This window comes from Phyllobates terribilis, unplaced genomic scaffold, assembly GCF_046119375.1.
Source record: "Phyllobates terribilis strain yellow unplaced genomic scaffold, ASM4611937v1 Scaffold_499__1_contigs__length_1316695, whole genome shotgun sequence".
NCBI classification, from domain to species: domain Eukaryota; kingdom Metazoa; phylum Chordata; class Amphibia; order Anura; family Dendrobatidae; genus Phyllobates; species Phyllobates terribilis.
Genome location: NW_027363259.1, coordinates 1,148,565 through 1,169,163, shown reverse-complemented (window position 1 = coordinate 1,169,163; position 20,599 = coordinate 1,148,565). Strand labels below are relative to the sequence as shown.

At 45.2% G+C, this 20,599-nt stretch overlaps 14 non-coding genes and 2 pseudogenes across 14 annotated transcripts; all 16 read right to left on the bottom strand.

Annotated features, from left to right (window-relative positions):
• Nucleotides 1-999: 999 nt before the first annotated feature.
• LOC141230852 (U2 spliceosomal RNA) lies at nucleotides 1,000-1,190 on the bottom strand. Its single transcript, XR_012297302.1, has one exon. It is a non-coding gene; the product is annotated as a U2 spliceosomal RNA (small nuclear RNA).
• Nucleotides 1,191-2,310: 1,120 nt separating this feature from the next.
• LOC141230395 (U2 spliceosomal RNA) lies at nucleotides 2,311-2,514 on the bottom strand (annotated as a pseudogene).
• Nucleotides 2,515-3,309: 795 nt separating this feature from the next.
• On the bottom strand, nucleotides 3,310-3,401 carry LOC141230451 (U2 spliceosomal RNA; annotated as a pseudogene).
• Nucleotides 3,402-4,521: 1,120 nt separating this feature from the next.
• LOC141230267 (U2 spliceosomal RNA) lies at nucleotides 4,522-4,712 on the bottom strand. The gene has a single exon (XR_012296819.1). It is a non-coding gene; the product is annotated as a U2 spliceosomal RNA (small nuclear RNA).
• Nucleotides 4,713-5,832: 1,120 nt separating this feature from the next.
• On the bottom strand, nucleotides 5,833-6,023 carry LOC141230194 (U2 spliceosomal RNA). The gene has a single exon (XR_012296749.1). It is a non-coding gene; the product is annotated as a U2 spliceosomal RNA (small nuclear RNA).
• A 1,120-nt stretch (nucleotides 6,024-7,143) lies between these two features.
• Nucleotides 7,144-7,334, bottom strand: LOC141230193 (U2 spliceosomal RNA). The gene has a single exon (XR_012296748.1). It is a non-coding gene; the product is annotated as a U2 spliceosomal RNA (small nuclear RNA).
• Nucleotides 7,335-8,461: 1,127 nt separating this feature from the next.
• Nucleotides 8,462-8,652, bottom strand: LOC141230851 (U2 spliceosomal RNA). Its single transcript, XR_012297301.1, has one exon. It is a non-coding gene; the product is annotated as a U2 spliceosomal RNA (small nuclear RNA).
• Nucleotides 8,653-9,774: 1,122 nt separating this feature from the next.
• Nucleotides 9,775-9,965, bottom strand: LOC141230172 (U2 spliceosomal RNA). The gene has a single exon (XR_012296728.1). It is a non-coding gene; the product is annotated as a U2 spliceosomal RNA (small nuclear RNA).
• A 1,124-nt stretch (nucleotides 9,966-11,089) lies between these two features.
• LOC141230234 (U2 spliceosomal RNA) lies at nucleotides 11,090-11,280 on the bottom strand. Its single transcript, XR_012296787.1, has one exon. It is a non-coding gene; the product is annotated as a U2 spliceosomal RNA (small nuclear RNA).
• Nucleotides 11,281-12,400: 1,120 nt separating this feature from the next.
• Nucleotides 12,401-12,591, bottom strand: LOC141230170 (U2 spliceosomal RNA). The gene has a single exon (XR_012296726.1). It is a non-coding gene; the product is annotated as a U2 spliceosomal RNA (small nuclear RNA).
• A 1,125-nt stretch (nucleotides 12,592-13,716) lies between these two features.
• LOC141230169 (U2 spliceosomal RNA) lies at nucleotides 13,717-13,907 on the bottom strand. Its single transcript, XR_012296725.1, has one exon. It is a non-coding gene; the product is annotated as a U2 spliceosomal RNA (small nuclear RNA).
• Nucleotides 13,908-15,027: 1,120 nt separating this feature from the next.
• On the bottom strand, nucleotides 15,028-15,218 carry LOC141230168 (U2 spliceosomal RNA). Its single transcript, XR_012296724.1, has one exon. It is a non-coding gene; the product is annotated as a U2 spliceosomal RNA (small nuclear RNA).
• A 1,122-nt stretch (nucleotides 15,219-16,340) lies between these two features.
• Nucleotides 16,341-16,531, bottom strand: LOC141230203 (U2 spliceosomal RNA). Its single transcript, XR_012296757.1, has one exon. It is a non-coding gene; the product is annotated as a U2 spliceosomal RNA (small nuclear RNA).
• Nucleotides 16,532-17,650: 1,119 nt separating this feature from the next.
• LOC141230167 (U2 spliceosomal RNA) lies at nucleotides 17,651-17,841 on the bottom strand. Its single transcript, XR_012296723.1, has one exon. It is a non-coding gene; the product is annotated as a U2 spliceosomal RNA (small nuclear RNA).
• A 1,123-nt stretch (nucleotides 17,842-18,964) lies between these two features.
• Nucleotides 18,965-19,155, bottom strand: LOC141230850 (U2 spliceosomal RNA). Its single transcript, XR_012297300.1, has one exon. It is a non-coding gene; the product is annotated as a U2 spliceosomal RNA (small nuclear RNA).
• A 1,121-nt stretch (nucleotides 19,156-20,276) lies between these two features.
• Nucleotides 20,277-20,459, bottom strand: LOC141230323 (U2 spliceosomal RNA). Its single transcript, XR_012296867.1, has one exon. It is a non-coding gene; the product is annotated as a U2 spliceosomal RNA (small nuclear RNA).
• Between the last annotated feature and the right edge of the window lie 140 nt (nucleotides 20,460-20,599).

Sequence of the window (20,599 nt, the reverse complement as noted above, 5' to 3'; positions counted from 1 at the left end):
GCCTGCACTTTTCGGCTTGCTGCTGCTGCAATCCACGCGTTTTAGATCTGCATAACTCCACCTCTTTTAGCACAGTACCCTCAACCCCCGGCTGTTCCCACCCGCCTCAACACCGTTGGAAGGGAGGAGAACCAATTAAGGCGGGGGGGGGGTGGAACGAGCAGCTGTCTACCCTTAGCAGGAGGGTTGCTGATTAATTACCTCTCCTGCTGCTGCTGCTGGCTGTCCAGCAGCAGACTGAAGGTGGCTGCTGCTGTGCGCAGGTATATAAAGGCTCAGAGCCTATTATGACACGCGCAGCCAGCGTTCCATTGCCACATTCCGTCTACTGCAGGCGGGATACCTGGATGGCTGAATGTCACTGAGAAGCTCACAGAGACCGCCATAAGCAATAGTTTAAAAGAATGCCACAGACTAATCAACCAAACTTTTTGGGTTGGTTTCTCTTTTATAGTCTGCAGGCATTAAATGAAAGAAGTCAGTGTTCCAGCAGAGGGAGACAACGTTTCAGAAAAGGCATTGTAGCAAACCAAAAAAGAAATTTTAAGCGCAGCAGAGTAACCAGCTCACATACCTGTTAGCTCAGGTGAGTTTAAAAGGCTGCTGTTGATAACAAGGGCATTTGCTAAATAGATGGTGTGTGTGCAACAATATACTGAAAGGTCAATTATATTGTGCAGCTTATCTCACCACCTGTAGTTATTTAGGTGAAAGCTCCAAAATGCTTGCCTAATATGTCTGTTTATCCAAAAGGAAGTATAGAGGGAGAGCTAGATAGATAGCATTGCATTACATTACATTACATGGCAATGCAATGCACAGTTGCTGAAGTTGAACCAAAATGAGCTTGTCATCTGGCTTCTGCAACTTTTAACATGAAAAATCCAATGAGGAGAAGAAAAGCAAAGCCAAAGAGTCCATCCCAAAATCCGACAAACAAGCAAAATGAACAAAAAGCATTGAATTCAATTCTTTCTGATTTTAGAAACTGCATTAAAGAAGGGGTGCACCGGTCCTGGAGATACTGCAATACCAGGTCAATGCGTGGAGTGGACAGAGCAAGCTCTTTTTCCATCTCCCTGTTCTAAAAATCCATTTAATATATGGTCCCCAGATAGGGGACGTATCAGATATTAAACTGATAAGAACAGATACTACACTTGATCTTAGCCAAAAGGCCGAGAAGCGATAACCAGAATTGGTTTCCGACTACGGTGCCACCCAAGGATTCTGAAAAGTCCATTTGTGGAGATGGCCACCTGGACTCCCGTTAAGAAGACATGCTGTCAACCTCTAGATCCCTCACATGCCTGCACTTTTCGGCTTGCTGCTGCTGCAATCCACGCGTTTTAGATCTGCATAACTCCACCTCTTTTAGCACAGTACCCTCAACCCCCGGCTGTTCCCACCCGCCTCAACACCGTTGGAAGGGAGGAGAACCAATTAAGGCGGGGGGGGGGTGGAACGAGCAGCTGTCTACCCTTAGCAGGAGGGTTGCTGATTAATTACCTCTCCTGCTGCTGCTGCTGCTGGCTGTCCAGCAGCAGACTGAAGGTGGCTGCTGCTGTGCGCAGGTATATAAAGGCTCAGAGCCTATTATGACACGCGCAGCCAGCGTTCCATTGCCACATTCCGTCTACTGCAGGCGGGATACCTGGATGGCTGAATGTCACTGAGAAGCTCACAGAGACCGCCATAAGCAACAGTTTAAAAGAATGCCACAGACTAATCAACCAAACTTTTTGGGTTGGTTTCTCTTTTATAGTCTGCAGGCATTAAATGAAAGAAGTCAGTGTTCCAGCAGAGGGAGACAACGTTTCAGAAAAGGCATTGTAGCAAACCAAAAAAGAAATTTTAAGCGCAGCAGAGTAACCAGCTCACATACCTGTTAGCTCAGGTGAGTTTAAAAGGCTGCTGTTGATAACAAGGGCATTTGCTAAATAGATGGTGTGTGTGCAACAATATACTGAAAGGTCAATTATATTGTGCAGCTTATCTCACCACCTGTAGTTATTTAGGTGAAAGCTCCAAAATGCTTGCCTAATATGTCTGTTTATCCAAAAGGAAGTATAGAGGGAGAGCTAGATAGATAGCATTGCATTACATTACATTACATGGCAATGCAATGCACAGTTGCTGAAGTTGAACCAAAATGAGCTTGTCATCTGGCTTCTGCAACTTTTAACATGAAAAATCCAATGAGGAGAAGAAAAGCAAAGCCAAAGAGTCCATCCCAAAATCCGACAAACAAGCAAAATGAACAAAAAGCATTGAATTCAATTCTTTCTGATTTTAGAAACTGCATTAAAGAAGGGGTACACCGGTCCTGGAGATACTGCAATACCAGGTCAATGCGTGGAGTGGACAGAGCAAGCTCTTTTTCCATCTCCCTGTTCTAAAAATCCATTTAATATATGGTCCCCAGATAGGGGACGTATCAGATATTAAACTGATAAGAACAGATTTTTTTTTTTTTTTTTTTTTTTTTTTTTTTTTTTCCATCGAAAGCCCGAATTCGTGTACAAAACTCGAGTGCGCTTAAAATAGTGACAAGTGCCACAAAAAAAGTGCACTAGGATGCTGGTCTTCTTGAAACCCTCTCCAAAAGGAGAAGGGTCCCCCAAACCATTCCCCGTCCCTCCGAGCCAGAAGGCCACAGCGAGGAACAGGGACAAATAGCCACCTCCAGCCGAAGCCAGAGGCGACCCAATCTTACCCCCAGCACCTGCCCGAGTTCTAACCCGAGCAAGGCACTGGGAGCCAAAGACTGTGCTCCCCTCCCGGAAGAGGGGAGCCAACAACGCTCTCCTCCCGAAAGAGGAGAGCCAGGGGGGTTCAGGGGGGAGCGGAACCTGATGGCCACACACTCCCCCCCTAGACCTGCCAAGAGAGGAACCCATAAGGGAACCGCATCCCGACAAAATCCTAGTAGGACGTGACACACGTGAATAAGTGGACACACAGTGACAAAGAAATTAAATAAATAGTGAAGGTTTCACAGTATAATACTGCCCGGACCTTCGACCGGGAATTGAAAAAATTCCCCATCCTAAGGCCAGAAGGCCCAGAATAAGGGTGTGTGCGAAGAAAGAAATATTGAAGTGCTTGTGCAAATGTGCCATAAACTCAAGTGGGGTTCCCAATCCCAGTGAGTTAAGGCACCCCAGGGTCACCACTCCTGGGGCACTTCACACTTCGGGCTTTCGATCTTCCCCGGCCCAATGGCGTCGATCCTGGGGGGCCATGCTTTCCACCAGATGACTATATTAGCCACCTGGCGTACTAACAAGCGCCTAAACCCCAGTGTGCATAATGTATCAATCTACTAGGGCGGCCAACATCCAAAACCGCCTTTTCGAAAGATACTACACTTGATCTTAGCCAAAAGGCCGAGAAGCGATAACCAGAATTGGTTTCCGACTACGGTGCCACCCAAGGATTCTGAAAAGTCCATTTGTGGAGATGGCCACCTGGACTCCCGTTAAGAAGACATGCTGTCAACCTCTAGATCCCTCACATGCCTGCACTTTTCGGCTTGCTGCTGCTGCAATCCACGCGTTTTAGATCTGCATAACTCCACCTCTTTTAGCACAGTACCCTCAACCCCCGGCTGTTCCCACCCGCCTCAACACCGTTGGAAGGGAGGAGAACCAATTAAGGCGGGGGGGGGGTGGAACGAGCAGCTGTCTACCCTTAGCAGGAGGGTTGCTGATTAATTACCTCTCCTGCTGCTGCTGCTGCTGGCTGTCCAGCAGCAGACTGAAGGTGGCTGCTGCTGTGCGCAGGTATATAAAGGCTCAGAGCCTATTATGACACGCGCAGCCAGCGTTCCATTGCCACATTCCGTCTACTGCAGGCGGGATACCTGGATGGCTGAATGTCACTGAGAAGCTCACAGAGACCGCCATAAGCAACAGTTTAAAAGAATGCCACAGACTAATCAACCAAACTTTTTGGGTTGGTTTCTCTTTTATAGTCTGCAGGAATTAAATGAAAGAAGTCAGTGTTCCAGCAGAGGGAGACAACGTTTCAGAAAAGGCATTGTAGCAAACCAAAAAAGAAATTTTAAGCGCAGCAGAGTAACCAGCTCACATACCTGTTAGCTCAGGTGAGTTTAAAAGGCTGCTGTTGATAACAAGGGCATTTGCTAAATAGATGGTGTGTGTGCAACAATATACTGAAAGGTCAATTATATTGTGCAGCTTATCTCACCACCTGTAGTTATTTAGGTGAAAGCTCCAAAATGCTTGCCTAATATGTCTGTTTATCCAAAAGGAAGTATAGAGGGAGAGCTAGATAGATAGCATTGCATTACATTACATTACATGGCAATGCAATGCACAGTTGCTGAAGTTGAACCAAAATGAGCTTGTCATCTGGCTTCTGCAACTTTTAACATGAAAAATCCAATGAGGAGAAGAAAAGCAAAGCCAAAGAGTCCATCCCAAAATCCGACAAACAAGCAAAATGAACAAAAAGCATTGAATTCAATTCTTTCTGATTTTAGAAACTGCATTAAAGAAGGGGTGCACCGGTCCTGGAGATACTGCAATACCAGGTCAATGCGTGGAGTGGACAGAGCAAGCTCTTTTTCCATCTCCCTGTTCTAAAAATCCATTTAATATATGGTCCCCAGATAGGGGACGTATAAGATATTAAACTGATAAGAACAGATACCACACTTGATCTTAGCCAAAAGGCCGAGAAGCGATAACCAGAATTGGTTTCCGACTACGGTGCCACCCAAGGATTCTGAAAAGTCCATTTGTGGAGATGGCCACCTGGACTCCCGTTAAGAAGACATGCTGTCAACCTCTAGATCCCTCACATGCCTGCACTTTTCGGCTTGCTGCTGCTGCAATCCACGCGTTTTAGATCTGCATAACTCCACCTCTTTTAGCACAGTACCCTCAACCCCCGGCTGTTCCCACCCGCCTCAACACCGTTGGAAGGGAGGAGAACCAATTAAGGCGGGGGGGGGGTGGAACGAGCAGCTGTCTACCCTTAGCAGGAGGGTTGCTGATTAATTACCTCTCCTGCTGCTGCTGCTGCTGGCTGTCCAGCAGCAGACTGAAGGTGGCTGCTGCTGTGCGCAGGTATATAAAGGCTCAGAGCCTATTATGACACGCGCAGCCAGCGTTCCATTGCCACATTCCGTCTACTGCAGGCGGGATACCTGGATGGCTGAATGTCACTGAGAAGCTCACAGAGACCGCCATAAGCAACAGTTTAAAAGAATGCCACAGACTAATCAACCAAACTTTTTGGGTTGGTTTCTCTTTTATAGTCTGCAGGCATTAAATGAAAGAAGTCAGTGTTCCAGCAGAGGGAGACAACGTTTCAGAAAAGGCATTGTAGAAAACCAAAAAAGAAATTTTAAGCGCAGCAGAGTAACCAGCTCACATACCTGTTAGCTCAGGTGAGTTTAAAAGGCTGCTGTTGATAACAAGGGCATTTGCTAAATAGATGGTGTGTGTGCAACAATATACTGAAAGGTCAATTATATTGTGCAGCTTATCTCACCACCTGTAGTTATTTAGGTGAAAGCTCCAAAATGCTTGCCTAATATGTCTGTTTATCCAAAAGGAAGTATAGAGGGAGAGCTAGATAGATAGCATTGCATTACATTACATTACATGGCAATGCAATGCACAGTTGCTGAAGTTGAACCAAAATGAGCTTGTCATCTGGCTTCTGCAACTTTTAACATGAAAAATCCAATGAGGAGAAGAAAAGCAAAGCCAAAGAGTCCATCCCAAAATCCGACAAACAAGCAAAATGAACAAAAAGCATTGAATTCAATTCTTTCTGATTTTAGAAACTGCATTAAAGAAGGGGTGCACCGGTCCTGGAGATACTGCAATACCAGGTCAATGCGTGGAGTGGACAGAGCAAGCACTTTTTCCATCTCCCTGTTCTAAAAATCCATTTAATTTATGGTCCCCAGATAGGGGACGTATCAGATATTAAACTGATAAGAACAGATACTACACTTGATCTTAGCCAAAAGGCCGAGAAGCGATAACCAGAATTGGTTTCCGACTACGGTGCCACCCAAGGATTCTGAAAAGTCCATTTGTGGAGATGGCCACCTGGACTCCCGTTAAGAAGACATGCTGTCAACCTCTAGATCCCTCACATGCCTGCACTTTTCGGCTTGCTGCTGCTGCAATCCACGCGTTTTAGATCTGCATAACTCCACCTCTTTTAGCACAGTACCCTCAACCCCCGGCTGTTCCCACCCGCCTCAACACCGTTGGAAGGGAGGAGAACCAATTAAGGCGGGGGGGGGGTGGAACGAGCAGCTGTCTACCCTTAGCAGGAGGGTTGCTGATTAATTACCTCTCCTGCTGCTGCTGCTGCTGGCTGTCCAGCAGCAGACTGAAGGTGGCTGCTGCTGTGCGCAGGTATATAAAGGCTCAGAGCCTATTATGACACGCGCAGCCAGCGTTCCATTGCCACATTCCGTCTACTGCAGGCGGGATACCTGGATGGCTGAATGTCACTGAGAAGCTCACAGAGACCGCCATAAGCAACAGTTTAAAAGAATGCCACAGACTAATCAACCAAACTTTTTGGGTTGGTTTCTCTTTTATAGTCTGCAGGCATTAAATGAAAGAAGTCAGTGTTCCAGCAGAGGGAGACAACGTTTCAGTAAAGGCATTGTAGAAAACCAAAAAAGAAATTTTAAGCGCAGCAGAGTAACCAGCTCACATACCTGTTAGCTCAGGTGAGTTTAAAAGGCTGCTGTTGATAACAAGGGCATTTGCTAAATAGATGGTGTGTGTGCAACAATATACTGAAAGGTCAATTATATTGTGCAGCTTATCTCACCACCTGTAGTTATTTAGGTGAAAGCTCCAAAATGCTTGCCTAATATGTCTGTTTATCCAAAAGGAAGTATAGAGGGAGAGCTAGATAGATAGCATTGCATTACATTACATTACATGGCAATGCAATGCACAGTTGCTGAAGTTGAACCAAAATGAGCTTGTCATCTGGCTTCTGCAACTTTTAACATGAAAAATCCAATGAGGAGAAGAAAAGCAAAGCCAAAGAGTCCATCCCAAAATCCGACAAACAAGCAAAATGAACAAAAAGCATTGAATTCAATTCTTTCTGATTTTAGAAACTGCATTAAAGAAGGGGTGCACCGGTCCTGGAGATACTGCAATACCAGGTCAATGCGTGGAGTGGACAGAGCAAGCACTTTTTCCATCTCCCTGTTCTAAAAATCCATTTAATTTATGGTCCCCAGATAGGGGACGTATCAGATATTAAACTGATAAGAACAGATACTACACTTGATCTTAGCCAAAAGGCCGAGAAGCGATAACCAGAATTGGTTTCCGACTACGGTGCCACCCAAGGATTCTGAAAAGTCCATTTGTGGAGATGGCCACCTGGACTCCCGTTAAGAAGACATGCTGTCAACCTCTAGATCCCTCACATGCCTGCACTTTTCGGCTTGCTGCTGCTGCAATCCACGCGTTTTAGATCTGCATAACTCCACCTCTTTTAGCACAGTACCCTCAACCCCCAGCTGTTCCCACCCGCCTCAACACCGTTGGAAGGGAGGAGAACCAATTAAGGCGGGGGGGGGGGGGGGGGTGGAACGAGCAGCTGTCTACCCTTAGCAGGAGGGTTGCTGATTAATTACCTCTCCTGCTGCTGCTGCTGCTGGCTGTCCAGCAGCAGACTGAAGGTGGCTGCTGCTGTGCGCAGGTATATAAAGGCTCAGAGCCTATTATGACACGCGCAGCCAGCGTTCCATTGCCACATTCCGTCTACTGCAGGCGGGATACCTGGATGGCTGAATGTCACTGAGAAGCTCACAGAGACCGCCATAAGCAACAGTTTAAAAGAATGCCACAGACTAATCAACCAAACTTTTTGGGTTGGTTTCTCTTTTATAGTCTGCAGGCATTAAATGAAAGAAGTCAGTGTTCCAGCAGAGGGAGACAACGTTTCAGAAAAGGCATTGTAGCAAACCAAAAAAGAAATTTTAAGCGCAGCAGAGTAACCAGCTCACATACCTGTTAGCTCAGGTGAGTTTAAAAGGCTGCTGTTGATAACAAGGGCATTTGCTAAATAGATGGTGTGTGTGCAACAATATACTGAAAGGTCAATTATATTGTGCAGCTTATCTCACCACCTGTAGTTATTTAGGTGAAAGCTCCAAAATGCTTGCCTAATATGTCTGTTTATCCAAAAGGAAGTATAGAGGGAGAGCTAGATAGATAGCATTGCATTACATTACATTACATGGCAATGCAATGCACAGTTGCTGAAGTTGAACCAAAATGAGCTTGTCATCTGGCTTCTGCAACTTTTAACATGAAAAATCCAATGAGGAGAAGAAAAGCAAAGCCAAAGAGTCCATCCCAAAATCCGACAAACAAGCAAAATGAACAAAAAGCATTGAATTCAATTCTTTCTGATTTTAGAAACTGCATTAAAGAAGGGGTGCACCGGTCCTGGAGATACTGCAATACCAGGTCAATGCGTGGAGTGGACAGAGCAAGCTCTTTTTCCATCTCCCTGTTCTAAAAATCCATTTAATATATGGTCCCCAGATAGGGGACGTATCAGATATTAAACTGATAAGAACAGATACTACACTTGATCTTAGCCAAAAGGCCGAGAAGCGATAACCAGAATTGGTTTCCGACTACGGTGCCACCCAAGGATTCTGAAAAGTCCATTTGTGGAGATGGCCACCTGGACTCCCGTTAAGAAGACATGCTGTCAACCTCTAGATCCCTCACATGCCTGCACTTTTCGGCTTGCTGCTGCTGCAATCCACGCGTTTTAGATCTGCATAACTCCACCTCTTTTAGCACAGTACCCTCAACCCCCGGCTGTTCCCACCCGCCTCAACACCGTTGGAAGGGAGGAGAACCAATTAAGGCGGGGGGGGGGGGTGGAACGAGCAGCTGTCTACCCTTAGCAGGAGGGTTGCTGATTAATTACCTCTCCTGCTGCTGCTGCTGCTGGCTGTCCAGCAGCAGACTGAAGGTGGCTGCTGCTGTGCGCAGGTATATAAAGGCTCAGAGCCTATTATGACACGCGCAGCCAGCGTTCCATTGCCACATTCCGTCTACTGCAGGCGGGATACCTGGATGGCTGAATGTCACTGAGAAGCTCACAGAGACCGCCATAAGCAACAGTTTAAAAGAATGCCACAGACTAATCAACCAAACTTTTTGGGTTGGTTTCTCTTTTATAGTCTGCAGGCATTAAATGAAAGAAGTCAGTGTTCCAGCAGAGGGAGACAACGTTTCAGAAAAGGCATTGTAGCAAACCAAAAAAGAAATTTTAAGCGCAGCAGAGTAACCAGCTCACATACCTGTTAGCTCAGGTGAGTTTAAAAGGCTGCTGTTGATAACAAGGGCATTTGCTAAATAGATGGTGTGTGTGCAACAATATACTGAAAGGTCAATTATATTGTGCAGCTTATCTCACCACCTGTAGTTATTTAGGTGAAAGCTCCAAAATGCTTGCCTAATATGTCTGTTTATCCAAAAGGAAGTATAGAGGGAGAGCTAGATAGATAGCATTGCATTACATTACATTACATGGCAATGCAATGCACAGTTGCTGAAGTTGAACCAAAATGAGCTTGTCATCTGTCTTCTGAAACTTTTAACATGAAAAATCCAATGAGGAGAAGAAAAGCAAAGCCAAAGAGTCCATCCCAAAATCCGACAAACAAGCAAAATGAACAAAAAGCATTGAATTCAATTCTTTCTGATTTTAGAAACTGCATTAAAGAAGGGGTGCACCGGTCCTGGAGATACTGCAATACCAGGTCAATGCGTGGAGTGGACAGAGCAAGCACTTTTTCCATCTCCCTGTTCTAAAAATCCATTTAATATATGGTCCCCAGATAGGGGACGTATCAGATATTAAACTGATAAGAACAGATACTACACTTGATCTTAGCCAAAAGGCCGAGAAGCGATAACCAGAATTGGTTTCCGACTACGGTGCCACCCAAGGATTCTGAAAAGTCCATTTGTGGAGATGGCCACCTGGACTCCCGTTAAGAAAACATGCTGTCAACCTCTAGATCCCTCACATGCCTGCACTTTTCCGCTTGCTGCTGCTGCAATCCACGCGTTTTAGATCTGCATAACTCCACCTCTTTTAGCACAGTACCCTCAACCCCCGGCTGTTCCCACCCGCCTCAACACCGTTGGAAGGGAGGAGAACCAATTAAGGCGGGGGGGGGGGGGGTGGAACGAGCAGCTGTCTACCCTTAGCAGGAGGGTTGCTGATTAATTACCTCTCCTGCTGCTGCTGCTGCTGGCTGTCCAGCAGCAGACTGAAGGTGGCTGCTGCTGTGCGCAGGTATATAAAGGCTCAGAGCCTATTATGACACGCGCAGCCAGCGTTCCATTGCCACATTCCGTCTACTGCAGGCGGGATACCTGGATGGCTGAATGTCACTGAGAAGCTCACAGAGACCGCCATAAGCAACAGTTTAAAAGAATGCCACAGACTAATCAACCAAACTTTTTGGGTTGGTTTCTCTTTTATAGTCTGCAGGCATTAAATGAAAGAAGTCAGTGTTCCAGCAGAGGGAGACAACGTTTCAGAAAAGGCATTGTAGCAAACCAAAAAAGAAATTTTAAGCGCAGCAGAGTAACCAGCTCACATACCTGTTAGCTCAGGTGAGTTTAAAAGGCTGCTGTTGATAACAAGGGCATTTGCTAAATAGATGGTGTGTGTGCAACAATATACTGAAAGGTCAATTATATTGTGCAGCTTATCTCACCACCTGTAGTTATTTAGGTGAAAGCTCCAAAATGCTTGCCTAATATGTCTGTTTATCCAAAAGGAAGTATAGAGGGAGAGCTAGATAGATAGCATTGCATTACATTACATTACATGGCAATGCAATGCACAGTTGCTGAAGTTGAACCAAAATGAGCTTGTCATCTGGATTCTGCAACTTTTAACATGAAAAATCCAATGAGGAGAAGAAAAGCAAAGCCAAAGAGTCCATCCCAAAATCCGACAAACAAGCAAAATGAACAAAAAGCATTGAATTCAATTCTTTCTGATTTTAGAAACTGCATTAAAGAAGGGGTGCACCGGTCCTGGAGATACTGCAATACCAGGTCAATGCGTGGAGTGTACAGAGCAAGCACTTTTTCCATCTCCCTGTTCTAAAAATCCATTTAATATATGGTCCCCAGATAGGGGACGTATCAGATATTAAACTGATAAGAACAGATACTACACTTGATCTTAGCCAAAAGGCCGAGAAGCGATAACCAGAATTGGTTTCCGACTACGGTGCCACCCAAGGATTCTGAAAAGTCCATTTGTGGAGATGGCCACCTGGACTCCCGTTAAGAAGACATGCTGTCAACCTCTAGATCCCTCACATGCCTGCACTTTTCGGCTTGCTGCTGCTGCAATCCACGCGTTTTAGATCTGCATAACTCCACCTCTTTTAGCACAGTACCCTCAACCCCCGGCTGTTCCCACCCGCCTCAACACCGTTGGAAGGGAGGAGAACCAATTAAGGCGGGGGGGGGGTGGAGCGAGCAGCTGTCTACCCTTAGCAGGAGGGTTGCTGATTAATTACCTCTCCTGCTGCTGCTTCTGCTGGCTGTCCAGCAGCAGACTGAAGGTGGCTGCTGCTGTGCGCAGGTATATAAAGGCTCAGAGCCTATTATGACACGCGCAGCCAGCGTTCCATTGCCACATTCCGTCTACTGCAGGCGGGATACCTGGATGGCTGAATGTCACTGAGAAGCTCACAGAGACCGCCATAAGCAACAGTTTAAAAGAATGCCACAGACTAATCAACCAAACTTTTTGGGTTGGTTTCTCTTTTATAGTCTGCAGGCATTAAATGAAAGAAGTCAGTGTTCCAGCAGAGGGAGACAACGTTTCAGAAAAGGCATTGTAGCAAACCAAAAAAGAAATTTTAAGCGCAGCAGAGTAACCAGCTCACATACCTGTTAGCTCAGGTGAGTTTAAAAGGCTGCTGTTGATAACAAGGGCATTTGCTAAATAGATGGTGTGTGTGCAACAATATACTGAAAGGTCAATTATATTGTGCAGCTTATCTCACCACCTGTAGTTATTTAGGTGAAAGCTCCAAAATGCTTGCCTAATATGTCTGTTTATCCAAAAGGAAGTATAGAGGGAGAGCTAGATAGATAGCATTGCATTACATTACATTACATGGCAATGCAATGCACAGTTGCTGAAGTTGAACCAAAATGAGCTTGTCATCTGGATTCTGCAACTTTTAACATGAAAAATCCAATGAGGAGAAGAAAAGCAAAGCCAAAGAGTCCATCCCAAAATCCGACAAACAAGCAAAATGAACAAAAAGCATTGAATTCAATTCTTTCTGATTTTAGAAACTGCATTAAAGAAGGGGTGCACCGGTCCTGGAGATACTGCAATACCAGGTCAATGCGTGGAGTGGACAGAGCAAGCACTTTTTCCATCTCCCTGTTCTAAAAATCCATTTAATATATGGTCCCCAGATAGGGGACGTATCAGATATTAAACTGATAAGAACAGATACTACACTTGATCTTAGCCAAAAGGCCGAGAAGCGATAACCAGAATTGGTTTCCGACTACGGTGCCACCCAAGGATTCTGAAAAGTCCATTTGTGGAGATGGCCACCTGGACTCCCGTTAAGAAAACATGCTGTCAACCTCTAGATCCCTCACATGCCTGCACTTTTCCGCTTGCTGCTGCTGCAATCCACGCGTTTTAGATCTGCATAACTCCACCTCTTTTAGCACAGTACCCTCAACCCCCGGCTGTTCCCACCCGCCTCAACACCGTTGGAAGGGAGGAGAACCAATTAAGGCGGGGGGGGGGGGGGGTGGAACGAGCAGCTGTCTACCCTTAGCAGGAGGGTTGCTGATTAATTACCTCTCCTGCTGCTGCTGCTGCTGGCTGTCCAGCAGCAGACTGAAGGTGGCTGCTGCTGTGCGCAGGTATATAAAGGCTCAGAGCCTATTATGACACGCGCAGCCAGCGTTCCATTGCCACATTCCGTCTACTGCAGGCGGGATACCTGGATGGCTGAATGTCACTGAGAAGCTCACAGAGACCGCCATAAGCAACAGTTTAAAAGAATGCCACAGACTAATCAACCAAACTTTTTGGGTTGGTTTCTCTTTTATAGTCTGCAGGCATTAAATGAAAGAAGTCAGTGTTCCAGCAGAGGGAGACAACGTTTCAGAAAAGGCATTGTAGCAAACCAAAAAAGAAATTTTAAGCGCAGCAGAGTAACCAGCTCACATACCTGTTAGCTCAGGTGAGTTTAAAAGGCTGCTGTTGATAACAAGGGCATTTGCTAAATAGATGGTGTGTGTGCAACAATATACTGAAAGGTCAATTATATTGTGCAGCTTATCTCACCACCTGTAGTTATTTAGGTGAAAGCTCCAAAATGCTTGCCTAATATGTCTGTTTATCCAAAAGGAAGTATAGAGGGAGAGCTAGATAGATAGCATTGCATTACATTACATTACATGGCAATGCAATGCACAGTTGCTGAAGTTGAACCAAAATGAGCTTGTCATCTGGATTCTGCAACTTTTAACATGAAAAATCCAATGAGGAGAAGAAAAGCAAAGCCAAAGAGTCCATCCCAAAATCCGACAAACAAGCAAAATGAACAAAAAGCATTGAATTCAATTCTTTCTGATTTTAGAAACTGCATTAAAGAAGGGGTGCACCGGTCCTGGAGATACTGCAATACCAGGTCAATGCGTGGAGTGGACAGAGCAAGCACTTTTTCCATCTCCCTGTTCTAAAAATCCATTTAATATATGGTCCCCAGATAGGGGACGTATCAGATATTAAACTGATAAGAACAGATACTACACTTGATCTTAGCCAAAAGGCCGAGAAGCGATAACCAGAATTGGTTTCCGACTACGGTGCCACCCAAGGATTCTGAAAAGTCCATTTGTGGAGATGGCCACCTGGACTCCCGTTAAGAAGACATGCTGTCAACCTCTAGATCCCTCACATGCCTGCACTTTTCGGCTTGCTGCTGCTGCAATCCACGCGTTTTAGATCTGCATAACTCCACCTCTTTTAGCACAGTACCCTCAACCCCCGGCTGTTCCCACCCGCCTCAACACCGTTGGAAGGGAGGAGAACCAATTAAGGCGGGGGGGGGGTGGAGCGAGCAGCTGTCTACCCTTAGCAGGAGGGTTGCTGATTAATTACCTCTCCTGCTGCTGCTTCTGCTGGCTGTCCAGCAGCAGACTGAAGGTGGCTGCTGCTGTGCGCAGGTATATAAAGGCTCAGAGCCTATTATGACACGCGCAGCCAGCGTTCCATTGCCACATTCCGTCTACTGCAGGCGGGATACCTGGATGGCTGAATGTCACTGAGAAGCTCACAGAGACCGCCATAAGCAACAGTTTAAAAGAATGCCACAGACTAATCAACCAAACTTTTTGGGTTGGTTTCTCTTTTATAGTCTGCAGGCATTAAATGAAAGAAGTCAGTGTTCCAGCAGAGGGAGACAACGTTTCAGAAAAGGCATTGTAGCAAACCAAAAAAGAAATTTTAAGCGCAGCAGAGTAACCAGCTCACATACCTGTTAGCTCAGGTGAGTTTAAAAGGCTGCTGTTGATAACAAGGGCATTTGCTAAATAGATGGTGTGTGTGCAACAATATACTGAAAGGTCAATTATATTGTGCAGCTTATCTCACCACCTGTAGTTATTTAGGTGAAAGCTCCAAAATGCTTGCCTAATATGTCTGTTTATCCAAAAGGAAGTATAGAGGGAGAGCTAGATAGATAGCATTGCATTACATTACATTACATGGCAATGCAATGCACAGTTGCTGAAGTTGAACCAAAATGAGCTTGTCATCTGGCTTCTGCAACTTTTAACATGAAAAATCCAATGAGGAGAAGAAAAGCAAAGCCAAAGAGTCCATCCCAAAATCCGACAAACAAGCAAAATGAACAAAAAGCATTGAATTCAATTCTTTCTGATTTTAGAAACTGCATTAAAGAAGGGGTGCACCGGTCCTGGAGATACTGCAATACCAGGTCAATGCGTGGAGTGGACAGAGCAAGCACTTTTTCCATCTCCCTGTTCTAAAAATCCATTTAATATATGGTCCCCAGATAGGGGACGTATCAGATATTAAACTGATAAGAACAGATACTACACTTGATCTTAGCCAAAAGGCCGAGAAGCGATAACCAGAATTGGTTTCCGACTACGGTGCCACCCAAGGATTCTGAAAAGTCCATTTGTGGAGATGGCCACCTGGACTCCCGTTAAGAAAACATGCTGTCAACCTCTAGATCCCTCACATGCCTGCACTTTTCCGCTTGCTGCTGCTGCAATCCACGCGTTTTAGATCTGCATAACTCCACCTCTTTTAGCACAGTACCCTCAACCCCCGGCTGTTCCCACCCGCCTCAACACCGTTGGAAGGGAGGAGAACCAATCAAGGCGGGGGGGGGGGGTGGAACGAGCAGCTATCTACCCTTAGCAGGAGGGTTGCTGATTAATTACCTCTCCTGCTGCTGCTGCTGCTGGCTGTCCAGCAGCAGACTGAAGGTGGCTGCTGCTGTGCGCAGGTATATAAAGGCTCAGAGCCTATTATGACACGCGCAGCCAGCGTTCCATTGCCACATTCCGTCTACTGCAGGCGGGATACCTGGATGGCTGAATGTCACTGAGAAGCTCACAGAGACCGCCATAAGCAACAGTTTAAAAGAATGCCACAGACTAATCAACCAAACTTTTTGGGTTGGTTTCTCTTTTATAGTCTGCAGGCATTAAATGAAAGAAGTCAGTGTTCCAGCAGAGGGAGACAACGTTTCAGAAAAGGCATTGTAGCAAACCAAAAAAGAAATTTTAAGCGCAGCAGAGTAACCAGCTCACATACCTGTTAGCTCAGGTGAGTTTAAAAGGCTGCTGTTGATAACAAGGGCATTTGCTAAATAGATGGTGTGTGTGCAACAATATACTGAAAGGTCAATTATATTGTGCAGCTTATCTCACCACCTGTAGTTATTTAGGTGAAAGCTCCAAAATGCTTGCCTAATATGTCTGTTTATCCAAAAGGAAGTATAGAGGGAGAGCTAGATAGATAGCATTGCATTACATTACATTACATGGCAATGCAATGCACAGTTGCTGAAGTTGAACCAAAATGAGCTTGTCATCTGGATTCTGCAACTTTTAACATGAAAAATCCAATGAGGAGAAGAAAAGCAAAGCCAAAGAGTCCATCCCAAAATCCGACAAACAAGCAAAATGAACAAAAAGCATTGAATTCAATTCTTTCTGATTTTAGAAACTGCATTAAAGAAGGGGTGCACCGGTCCTGGAGATACTGCAATACCAGGTCAATGCGTGGAGTGGACAGAGCAAGCTCTTTTTCCATCTCCCTGTTCTAAAAATCCATTTAATATATGGTCCCCAGATAGGGGACGTATCAGATATTAAACTGATAAGAACAGATACTACACTTGATCTTAGCCAAAAGGCCGGGAAGCGATAACCAGAATTGGTTTCCGACTACGGTGCCACCCAAGGATTCTGAAAAGTCCATTTGTGGAGATGGCCACCTGGACTCCCGTTAAGAAGACATGCTGTCAACCTCTAGATCCCTCACATGCCTGCACTTTTCGGCTTGCTGCTGCTGCAATCCACGCGTTTTAGATCTGCATAACTCCACCTCTTTTAGCACAGTACCCTCAACCCCCGGCTGTTCCCACCCGCCTCAACACCGTTGGAAGGGAGGAGAACCAATTAAGGCGGGGGGGGGTGGAACGAGCAGCTGTCTACCCTTAGCAGGAGGGTTGCTGATTAATTACCTCTCCTGCTGCTGCTGCTGCTGGCTGACCAGCAGCAGACTGAAGGTGGCTGCTGCTGTGCGCAGGTATATAAAGGCTCAGAGCCTATTATGACACGCGCAGCCAGCGTTCCATTGCCACATTCCGTCTACTGCAGGCGGGATACCTGGATGGCTGAATGTCACTGAGAAGCTCACAGAGACCGCCATAAGCAACAGTTTAAAAGAATGCCACAGACTAATCAACCAAACTTTTTGGGTTGGTTTCTCTTTTATAGTCTGCAGGCATTAAATGAAAGAAGTCAGTGTTCCAGCAGAGGGAGACAACGTTTCAGAAAAGGCATTGTAGCAAACCAAAAAAGAAATTTTAAGCGCAGCAGAGTAACCAGCTCACATACCTGTTAGCTCAGGTGAGTTTAAAAGGCTGCTGTTGATAACAAGGGCATTTGCTAATTAGATGGTGTGTGTGCAACAATATACTGAAAGGTCAATTATATTGTGCAGCTTATCTCACCACCTGTAGTTATTTAGGTGAAAGCTCCAAAATGCTTGCCTAATATGTCTGTTTATCCAAAAGGAAGTATAGAGGGAGAGCTAGATAGATAGCATTGCATTACATTACATTACATGGCAATGCAATGCACAGTTGCTGAAGTTGAACCAAAATGAGCTTGTCATCTGGATTCTGCAACTTTTAACATGAAAAATCCAATGAGGAGAAGAAAAGCAAAGCCAAAGAGTCCATCCCAAAATCCGACAAACAAGCAAAATGAACAAAAAGCATTGAATTCAATTCTTTCTGATTTTAGAAACTGCATTAAAGAAGGGGTGCACCGGTCCTGGAGATACTGCAATACCAGGTCAATGCGTGGAGTGGACAGAGCAAGCACTTTTTCCATCTCCCTGTTCTAAAAATCCATTTAATATATGGTCCCCAGATAGGGGACGTATCAGATATTAAACTGATAAGAACAGATACTACACTTGATCTTAGCCAAAAGGCCGAGAAGCGATAACCAGAATTGGTTTCCGACTACGGTGCCACCCAAGGATTCTGAAAAGTCCATTTGTGGAGATGGCCACCTGGACTCCCGTTAAGAAGACATGCTGTCAACCTCTAGATCCCTCACATGCCTGCACTTTTCGGCTTGCTGCTGCTGCAATCCACGCGTTTTAGATCTGCATAACTCCACCTCTTTTAGCACAGTACCCTCAACCCCCGGCTGTTCCCACCCGCCTCAACACCGTTGGAAGGGAGGAGAACCAATTAAGGCGGGGGGGGGGGGGTGGAACGAGCAGCTGTCTACCCTTAGCAGGAGGGTTGCTGATTAATTACCTCTCCTGCTGCTGCTGCTGCTGGCTGTCCAGCAGCAGACTGAAGGTGGCTGCTGCTGTGCGCAGGTATATAAAGGCTCAGAGCCTATTATGACACGCGCAGCCAGCGTTCCATTGCCACATTCCGTCTACTGCAGGCGGGATACCTGGATGGCTGAATGTCACTGAGAAGCTCACAGAGACCGCCATAAGCAACAGTTTAAAAGAATGCCACAGACTAATCAACCAAACTTTTTGGGTTGGTTTCTCTTTTATAGTCTGCAGGCATTAAATGAAAGAAGTCAGTGTTCCAGCAGAGGGAGACAACGTTTCAGAAAAGGCATTGTAGCAAACCAAAAAAGAAATTTTAAGCGCAGCAGAGTAACCAGCTCACATACCTGTTAGCTCAGGTGAGTTTAAAAGGCTGCTGTTGATAACAAGGGCATTTGCTAAATAGATGGTGTGTGTGCAACAATATACTGAAAGGTCAATTATATTGTGCAGCTTATCTCACCACCTGTAGTTATTTAGGTGAAAGCTCCAAAATGCTTGCCTAATATGTCTGTTTATCCAAAAGGAAGTATAGAGGGAGAGCTAGATAGATAGCATTGCATTACATTACATTACATGGCAATGCAATGCACAGTTGCTGAAGTTGAACCAAAATGAGCTTGTCATCTGGCTTCTGCAACTTTTAACATGAAAAATCCAATGAGGAGAAGAAAAGCAAAGCCAAAGAGTCCATCCCAAAATCCGACAAACAAGCAAAATGAACAAAAAGCATTGAATTCAATTCTTTCTGATTTTAGAAACTGCATTAAAGAAGGGGTGCACCGGTCCTGGAGATACTGCAATACCAGGTCAATGCGTGGAGTGGACAGAGCAAGCTCTTTTTCCATCTCCCTGTTCTAAAAATCCATTTAATATATGGTCCCCAGATAGGGGACGTATCAGATATTAAACTGATAAGAACAGATACTACACTTGATCTTAGCCAAAAGGCCGAGAAGCGATAACCAGAATTGGTTTCCGACTACGGTGCCACCCAAGGATTCTGAAAAGTCCATTTGTGGAGATGGCCACCTGAACTCCCGTTAAGAAGACATGCTGTCAACCTCTAGATCCCTCACATGCCTGCACTTTTCGGCTTGCTGCTGCTGCAATCCACGCGTTTTAGATCTGCATAACTCCACCTTTTTTAGCACAGTACCCTCAACCCCCGGCTGTTCCCACCCGCCTCAACACCGTTGGAAGGGAGGAGAACCAATTAAGGCGGGGGGGGGGGTGGAACGAGCAGCTGTCTACCCTTAGCAGGAGGGTTGCTGATTAATTACCTCTCCTGCTGCTGCTGCTGCTGGCTGTCCAGCAGCAGACTGAAGGTGGCTGCTGCTGTGCGCAGGTATATAAAGGCTCAGAGCCTATTATGACACGCGCAGCCAGCGTTCCATTGCCACATTCCGTCTACTGCAGGTGGGATACCTGGATGGCTGAATGTCACTGAGAAGCTCACAGAGACCGCCATAAGCAACAGTTTAAAAGAATGCCACAGACTAATCAACCAAACTTTTTGGGTTGGTTTCTCTTTTATAGTCTGCAGGCATTAAATGAAAGAAGTCAGTGTTCCAGCAGAGGGAGACAACGTTTCAGAAAAGGCATTGTAGCAAACCAAAAAAGAAATTTTAAGCGCAGCAGAGTAACCAGCTCACATACCTGTTAGCTCAGGTGAGTTTAAAAGGCTGCTGTTGATAACAAGGGCATTTGCTAAATAGATGGTGTGTGTGCAACAATATACTGAAAGGTCAATTATATTGTGCAGCTTATCTCACCACCTGTAGTTATTTAGGTGAAAGCTCCAAAATGCTTGCCTAATATGTCTGTTTATCCAAAAGGAAGTATAGAGGGAGAGCTAGATAGATAGCATTGCATTACATTACATTACATGGCAATGCAATGCACAGTTGCTGAAGTTGAACCAAAATGAGCTTGTCATCTGGCTTCTGCAACTTTTAACATGAAAAATCCAATGAGGAGAAGAAAAGCAAAGCCAAAGAGTCCATCCCAAAATCCGACAAACAAGCAAAATGAACAAAAAGCATTGAATTCAATTCTTTCTGATTTTAGAAACTGCATTAAAGAAGGGGTGCACCGGTCCTGGAGATACTGCAATACCAGGTCAATGCGTGGAGTGGACAGAGCAAGCTCTTTTTCCATCTCCCTGTTCTAAAAATCCATTTAATATATGGTCCCCAGATAGGGGACGTATCAGATATTAAACTGATAAGAACAGATAAGGTTTCAACATAAATTTATTCAGATATAAAAAAGTACAAAAAACACATTATTCTTATTTACAGCGTTAATAGAGCTCTTTCCACAGACATTATTAGTACAAAATAGTATTCCACATGTAAAAACACCATCTTCTATTCGCTTCGTGTTTACCCACATCTTTGACATC